We start from the raw sequence: 8,315 nt of genomic DNA on the forward strand, positions 1-8,315 counted from the left end.
TCTTTCCCTCAGGCGATGTTTATTATTACTGTTATTATTTTAATTACACAAGTACTATCTGTTCAGTGTACCTGTCTTAGAAAGTAGAGATATGACTAAAGGAAAAAAAATTATCTGCCATCTTCCAACATTTTTATCATAAAAAAAACACTCCATTGCCTGGATATACCACAATCTGTTTATCCATTCACCTAGTAAACATCTTGGCTGCTCCAAATTTGACAATCACTAACGATGCTTTTATAAACACCTGTGTGTGTGTGTTTTTTGGGGGCGAGGTGTGGACATAGGTTTACTTCTACTCCTTTGCGTCAATATTAAGAAGGAATTGCAGGATCCTATCATATAAGTACATTTACTTTTTTCTTTTTTTTTTTCCCCAGAGAGAGAGATTTTTGCTGTAGGGTGTGTGTGCTTGCTGGAGAGACAGAGAGAGACAGAAAGTGAGAAATCATTCCCCAGGGGGGATGGCCACTCTGCAATCCCTTCTCTTCCATTCTCCTTTTGGGATTTTGGGCACGCAGGTATATGTGCCTGGCATGTGTGTGTTTTCTAAGCTAACGGGTCTGGGATTGAGGTCGACTAAGTGGGAGACCAGCAACATAGCCATTATGTCACCCGCTGGTCCCCATTTACTTCTACAGAGGCCAAATTGCCTCCTCCTGGGATTCTGCCCACTCTCTATCTCAGCCCACTCAGCTGGGTTGGACTGACTCCACCCAGGCTTCAGAGGACTGGCCAATGAGAATGCAGGCTCTTGCCTAGGGGAAGCCCCACTTTGGAGGACAGCCCTGGGCATGCTGTTTTGGAAGTTTTCCCTTTCATAAAGTGGCTTCCTAAATCCTTGCCCCGACTTATACTGGTGAACCGAATAGTCTCCCCTCACCTCCTACCCACACACACACACACACACACACACACACACACAGCACCAAAAGACATGTTCACAACCTAATCCCTGAGTTAGGGATTTATAACTGTTTGAACTAAGGGTCCATGCAAGTTTAATTTAAGGATTTTAAGATGAGGAGGGCCCTAAAATCAATCAGTGACTGGGTCCTTATAAGAGAAAACAGAAGAGGAGTCAAGATCCAAAAAAACCACAGAGGAGAAGCCGATGTGAGAACGAAGACGGAAGGGAGGATGGAGTGATGTGGCCACGAACCAAGTTATGCTGGAGGCACCAGTGCTGGAGTCAGGAAGGATGCTCCCCTGCCCTGGGTACTCATGGGAACAGAGCCCTACAGGCATCTCCTTGTCAGATTTCGGGCCTCCAGGGTGTGAAGAAATGCATTTCCATTGTTTCAGCCACCCTGTTTGTGGTCCTTTGTCACACAGCCACAGGGCGCTAAGGCCTTTGTTGGGTGCTCAGTGAGACCACATGCTTAGTGCTCTGCCACCAACGGCAAGCTTATGCTGCTCATGCTGGGCTGGAGGTCGCGAGTGTGGCTGCTGCTTGCTTGACCAGGTGCGAGGTGCGCAATGTTAACATGCGGGAAAGGAGCCTGTTCTCTTGGGCCTAGCATCCTCCTTTGCAGAAGTCTCCACGCCCAAGGAGTGGCCCAGCATTTGTTATTAAGGATCCTACCTGAGTTAGGATCGTATATATCCTTCCTCCAGGGGGAATGGCCACGCCATGATCTCTTCTCCTCCATTCTCCTCTCAGGATCTTGGGCACACACACACACATGCGCCCAGCATGACTTTAAGCCACCAGGTCTGGGACTCGAACCGCGGTCAACTACATGGGAGTCCTGCAATATAGCCATTATGCCAACTGCTGGTCCCTGTGTGTTCGTTCTTGACCAGCGCACCTCCTTGGCAACAGAATGACCAGGTACTTAAACCAAGATTCTGGTGACAACAGTTTGCTTTCTCTGGTGGCTAGGGAAACTGAAGTCCTGGGGCAGGGATCTGCCTGAGGTCAGACAGTGGGTCAGGGCACAGCTGAGCTGAAGCTGTGGCTCCCAGGCAGCTAGCCTGTCAGCCCTTGATGCCTTGCTGGGACGTGGGGCCTGGGCAGTTGCCACTCCCTGCTGGGCCCGGATTCCTACAGGCCTTGGATCTGGTTGCTAGAAGCCTGAGGCTGTGCCCCCAGGTTGGAGCTGGACTGCCCATGGCTGGGCTGTGGCCAGGCCCTTTCTGCTGAGTCACTAACAAGACTCAGGCCTGACCACAGGACATTTTTGAGATTCCAGGGCTGGCTCCACAGAAGCAGGCACTAGTCCTGTGACAGGTCTGGCTTCAAGGCTTCCCCAGGCCCAGAATCATAGCCTTGAAGAGACAGGGGGCCTGGGGAGCACGGTCTTGGGAAAGACCAGGGTGGGGAGTGGGAGAGTGCCCACGGGGTCAGCTCTCTGCCTCCTCCCTCAGCAAGGTCAGTACCATGATACCTGGGCCCCAGCTGCAACACTCAGGGGACGACAGGCAGGTTAATGTCAGGACCTTAGGACAAAGGGCTCTGCAGGAGAAGATGGGGCTCCGAGCTTGTCCTTAGATATGCTTTTGAATTTTCTCAGAGTAGAACAGTTTAAAACATTGTAATGTGCAATTATTCACTCACATAGTTTAAAATTCAAAAAAATAGTTTAAAGATATATAATTTTTAAGAAGTCCTTTACCCCAACCCTCCAGGCTTCCAGTTTTCTCCCCACAGATAACCAACGTTAGCAGTTTCTCAAATATCTGCACAATTGTATTTTCTCCATATTTTCTGGAGCAAATCAGCTCCACATATTTAGAGAGAGGCACACATACATGCAGATGTGCACATATATGCATACTCAGTACATGTATAAGAAGTCTCCAAAAAGTTCATGAAAATGCATATTATGCAAAAACTATGGATGGGTTTCAAAAAGTTCATGGAAAGGCATATTATACAAAAACTGTGGATGGAGTTCATTTTTGCACTAAAATGAACTTGGACTTTCATTCTACTTTTCTGTGAGCGTTTTGAAGACCCCCTCATGTGTATGCACATGTGAATTATTTATTCCAAAGAAAGCCTATTGACAAAGAATGTCTTTCAGCCTGAGCTTCTAGAAAGTGCTGCCAATTTTTTGACCAAGGGACAGTGGCTGCTGAGCAGCATGGTTTGATAAAGTGTGGGACACGATCAGGAACCTGGTGCTTGGCAAATTCCCCGAAGCCTCTGATAACCTCTCAAAGGTGGGCAGGGCCCCTTTGCATTGTAGGATTGTCCTGGCAGATGGGCCCCATCCCCGGAGGTTGTTGTAGGCAGATGGTATAGGAGCTGGGCTCCCTGCTGCTCTGCGATCCTGAGAGCCTTGGCATCCATGACTGTGAAGAAGAGACAAAGCCAGTACTTGGGGTGCACTTGGGGTACACTTGGGGTGCTGTGAGTTCTGGTGGAGACAGCATGGACACATGATGTGGACGCTGATGTCAACCAGTGTAGGAAAGACACTCTGACCAAACCCTGTTATCCTGGAGACATCCACAAGTCGTACAGGCTCATCACAGAATGGTGGGACTGAGGGTTCCAGTCTAGGCCACTGCCCGCTGGGCAGGATGAAGAATCCTTTCTTGGATGTCCTGCATGTATCCGAACACACTGTGGGCCTCAGACGTCAGCGTGGCACGTTAGAGACAGAACGATGCCTGTGGATTAGGACGGACACAGGGCTGTATCCCTGAACACATAAGGACATCGGACTGTCTCTCTGGACTAAAGTGACATGATTTTGCCAGGCAAAAAGACTTGCACGGGATTATTATGTTCTTCAAACAGAGAATGTGTGTGGAAAGAGTCAACCTGCTTGACGTGGATGTGCATATGTAATGTGACCTTGCTTGGACTCTTTTTTGAGAGAGAGATTTTGCTCTATGGCACTTGGACTTCTTTTTAACCTCCCAAAGCTGAGGAATAGCCCAGTCCTCTCTTTGAGTCTGAGAAATGGTACTGCCAGTCTCCACCATCACCTTCTAGGTTCTCATCAGCCTCCTCCAGTAGAAAGGGTTCTGGAAGTGTCCAGAACTGGGGTTCCAGCATGAGGGCTGAGCCTGAGACTTGGCACCAATTCCAGCTGTCACCTGAATGATATCCTCGAAGGGACTTGGTTTGGGGTTAATGAAAGGAAGAACTTCAACATGGAGAACTGTCTTGGCACCAATTGAAGACCTATTGTGTGCTGAGCTCTGAGTTGCTCCTTTATGCCATAGCAGTGGAAGACCTACTGTGGGCCAAGGATGTAGGTTTGGGTTATTCCTTTATGATGTTCCATATGAAGGCCTACTGTGTGTTGGGGCTGAGGATTGCTTCTTTACACTGTATCAGTGGGAGGCCTACTGTGGCTTAGGAATGAGAGTGGAGGTCACTCCTTTATGCTGTACCAGTTGAAAGCCTACTGTGTACTGAGGCTGTGGGTGAAGGTGGGACATCTTAGGAGCAGACTCTGCCTCAACACTGAAGTAAGTAACTCAGAAGTGAGTTGACAGAATCGGGGGTAGATGATCTTTCTCACTGAGCCATGAAGGGGATTCTACCCTGGCAATAGGGTAGGACACCTTCAAAGAGAAGCCCACCATGTCCCTCATCTCTTTAGGAAACTTACACCCCTGTTTGAGCAAGGGGATAATGCAAAAAAAAAATAATAATTAATAAATAAAAACAGTGCATGAATGGAGCAGTGTGACTTGGTGGTCAAGCAAAAGCTCAGGCCAGACTGCCTAGGTAAAGATCCTATGATTTGGGGCAAGTCGATTCACCTTAATAAGCTTCAGTCTTCTTGTCTGAAAAATAGGGAGAATAGCAGTATTGGTCTTATTGTTTTGCTGTGCAACTTAACTAAGATAATCCAGGTAGTGTCCAGCCCGGTGCCTGACATGTAGAAAGCGATGGGTGTATGCCAGCCTTCCCCCTCCTCCTCCTTTCCTGCAGCAGGCCAGCCTAGCAGGAGTTCCAGCTGCCCTGGGAACGTCATCTGTCCCTGCCTTGGTGCTTCCCTTAGACCAGCACTGTGCAATAGGAAAGTCATGGTGGCCCCATATAGAATTGTAAACTCTCCAGTGGTCACATTTTAGAAGTAAAAAGAACAGGTAAAGTCATTTTTTAATAATATATTTTATTTAACCCGATATATCCAATATTTTATAATATGCATCCACCATGGTGATTAGTAGTGAGATATTTTACGTCCCTTATCTTTCTAGAATCTCAACTTCCAATGCATATTTCGATCTTAAAGCACATCTTGATGCAGATCAGCCATGTTCCAGAAGTTTGGTGGCCACCACATTGGGTTATGAAGCCCTACAGTATCCCCACAGCAAGGACACACGACAGTTCTAGCTCAGTGCATCACTGAGTGGCTTCCCAAGTCCTCCACACCTCTGCAGGCAGAGGAGAGCGACCAGGTAGACAGGCATAGGCAGGAGCATCCTTGGAAGAGTTTGACAGGGCCTGTAATTGCTGGCCCAGGTATCAGGGTGGACCTGTGCCCCCCAGAACTCATGCAATGGTGGCTCACATATTGGCCGAAATGACACTGCTGTCCCTCCTGCTCCCTACCCACTGTCTTGTTGCCTTCTGTCAGCCAGCAGTCGTGCTGCCAGGATCTGCAGGTGGGCTACGGGGACCCTTCTCAATGGGCTCGGACGTGCCGCCTGGACAATTCCTCATGAAAGGCCTGCCTTGTGAGCCTGGGTGTGCCTGGGCTGCCGGTAACGTCACCCAAAGCCCCTTCTCATAAATTCCAATTCCAAAGTTTGCAGTTATCGGGAGGAAGTTTCCAATTGCTGGTTACATGTGGGAAAATATGTAAGCGACTGAGAGGCCCTTTTGTCTGGGCCTTGGAGGAGGGCAGTGGCCAGGAGGGAGGGTGGCCTGTCTTGGGCAGCCAGTGCAGAGGAAGCGGCTGCGTTCAGGTTTAATGAAGCCCCATGAATCACCACTACCAACAGGCACGGACTCTATAAATTACCTGCACTGCATTTGGCTCATTCGCTTTTTGTCAAACCAATGCATTGATCAGGGCAGTGGGTGCCTGGGACAAGCCAGGCCTGAGGAGAAGAGAGGCTGGGAGGGAGATAAGGAGCCCACCCAGGCCTCAGACCTCAGAGCACTACTGAGGTGAAATCAGACCTTGTGCTCTTAACAAACAGGAAAACAAGGCCATAAAAACGGAACTTGTACTAATAAAACCCCCGAGGCCCTGAGGAGACAAGTTGGTTGTCGCCCTTGTATCTGAAAGGGAGTCTGGGGAAATGCTAATTTTGAACTTTTCATACACCCTTCCTGCTCTGGATGCTACAGCCTGTCTTGAATTCCTTTGCACAATAAAGCAAGGAGGAAAAATCGTATCACTTCAGTGAAATATAAGCTTGATTTTTCCTGATTAGCGGAAAAGTGTGTGCTATTTAAAAAACACGTCAGGTTTTTTATTTTGTTTTTTGTTTTTTGTTTTTTTTTTTTTTTTTTTTTTTTTTTTTTTAACATTCCCAAAAAAAAAAAAAAAAAAAAAAAAAAAGCATTCAGAGAATATAAACTCGGCTCCGCACCTAATTTGAAAGGGTGATGGACTCGGAGAAGCAGGCCTCGGTCAACCAGCCTTGTAAGAAGACAGGATGTACAGACGTCTTCTCTGGGGGTGGAGGGGGTCTTTCAGAAACAAAGAGAAGGGCCTGTGCTTCCTGGAGTGTGAGGGGCAGGGCCATGCTTGAGAAACTGAGTTGATCCTCAGGGGTAAAAAGCGACCAGGCCCCCTGCCCATTCGCCATCCCTGGAGGAGGATTCTGCCCCTTGCTGCCTGTATCAGTACTGGCTAGGCTCATTCTTTTGGAGGGAGGGTCTCTGTGACCTGAAGGTCTGGAGGGCTCTGGTGCACGCTGAGGTAGAGGTGGACACGAGGCTGCTCTAGGACAGTCCCCGGAAATGGTCTCTTGAGTGCCTGTGTTTTTGTTTTTGTTTTTTAAATTTATCAAAGAGCATGTGCACTTGCCTGAGAGCGATAGAGAGAAAGTGGGAAAGGGAGAAAGCATCCCCCACAGGGGACGGTGGCATTGCAATCCCCTCTCCTCCATTTCTCTCTCCTTCAGGCTTTAGGGTGTGCACGCAGGTGCGTCCAGTATTTTCTTCAAACTACCGGGTCCGAGATTCCAACCACTCTGTAGAACATGTGGGATCCAGCTGCCTTAACCACCATGCCACAGGCTGGCCCCTCTGAGTGTGTGCTTTGACAACTCCTTGGTGGGCACTTGTTTTCTTGTCATCTTCCTCTTCCTCCTTGGAGTGAGAGCATGAAACCAGGGCTGGTCGACTACGGGCCGTGCTCCTGCCATTCAGGAGTCCCAACTGCACAGCCGCCAGCACTGCACCAGTGTTAGCCACAGGCTGCCGGGCAGGAAGGCCGGGATTGGGTGCTTGTGTGTGAGGTGCTGGGCCCAGGGTTGGCCTCAGGTTCCCGGGGTCCTGCTGCCCCCCACCAGGAGGGTGAGCTGTGAAGGAGCGTCAAGCCTGGGCTAGGGGCATACACAAAGGTAGACAGTGAGGGAGACCCACCATAGGCCCCACCCTCTCCAAGGTGAGGTTGTGAGCATTAAGGCCCTTGCCCAGAAGAAGCCATGACCAGTCCCTTTGGGGGCCTTAGGGTCCTGCCAGGCTGCAAGCTGGAAGGGGCTCAGCTCAGCCTAGGAGGCAGTGTGTTTCTGACTTCATAAAGGATCACCTTCAAGATGACCTGGGGCAGTTTGTGTCCTGTGGGAATGGTGGCCTTTCTGCCTGGCCTTGGCCCACCTCAACGTGTTTTAGAAACAGGAGAATGGAGGCTGGCTGTAGCAGGGTCAGGCCCAGGGGCATGTCTGAGAGTCTCATGAGTGAAAACAAGAAAAGCTTCACCGCCATGGGCCAGTTGCAAGTTTGCTCAGCTACAGGGTCTGGTTGGCACCTTGTGGGATGTACAGGGTCTGGACCATCACCCCACTCAGTGTAGGAGGAGCCTGAGGCTGGGAGAGACAGTGACATCCTTGGATGGCCTGGGGATAAAGTAGAGCTAAGCCAGGCCCATATGGTATTTCTCTACTTCTGTTCATGGTCCTGGGCATCCTTTCATGCCGGGGTCTGTCTAAGTAAGTAACTGTGGGTGGGGTCCTCGTCTTCAAGATCCATGGCTCTGTTGGGGGTATGGGACTGTCCACCACTCATTTGCTCACTCACTCACTCATTCTCTCACTCATTCATTCACTCAGTGACTTCTAATGAGTCCCTACTATGTGCCCCAAAAACTGAGTTGAAGTGTTGGCGACAAAGTCTGTGTCCTCAGGGAGCTCTTGGTGAAGTTACAGTTGGAGCGGTT

This window comes from Tupaia chinensis, unplaced genomic scaffold, assembly GCF_000334495.1.
Source record: "Tupaia chinensis unplaced genomic scaffold, TupChi_1.0 Scaffold149501_1, whole genome shotgun sequence".
NCBI lineage: Eukaryota > Metazoa > Chordata > Mammalia > Scandentia > Tupaiidae > Tupaia > Tupaia belangeri.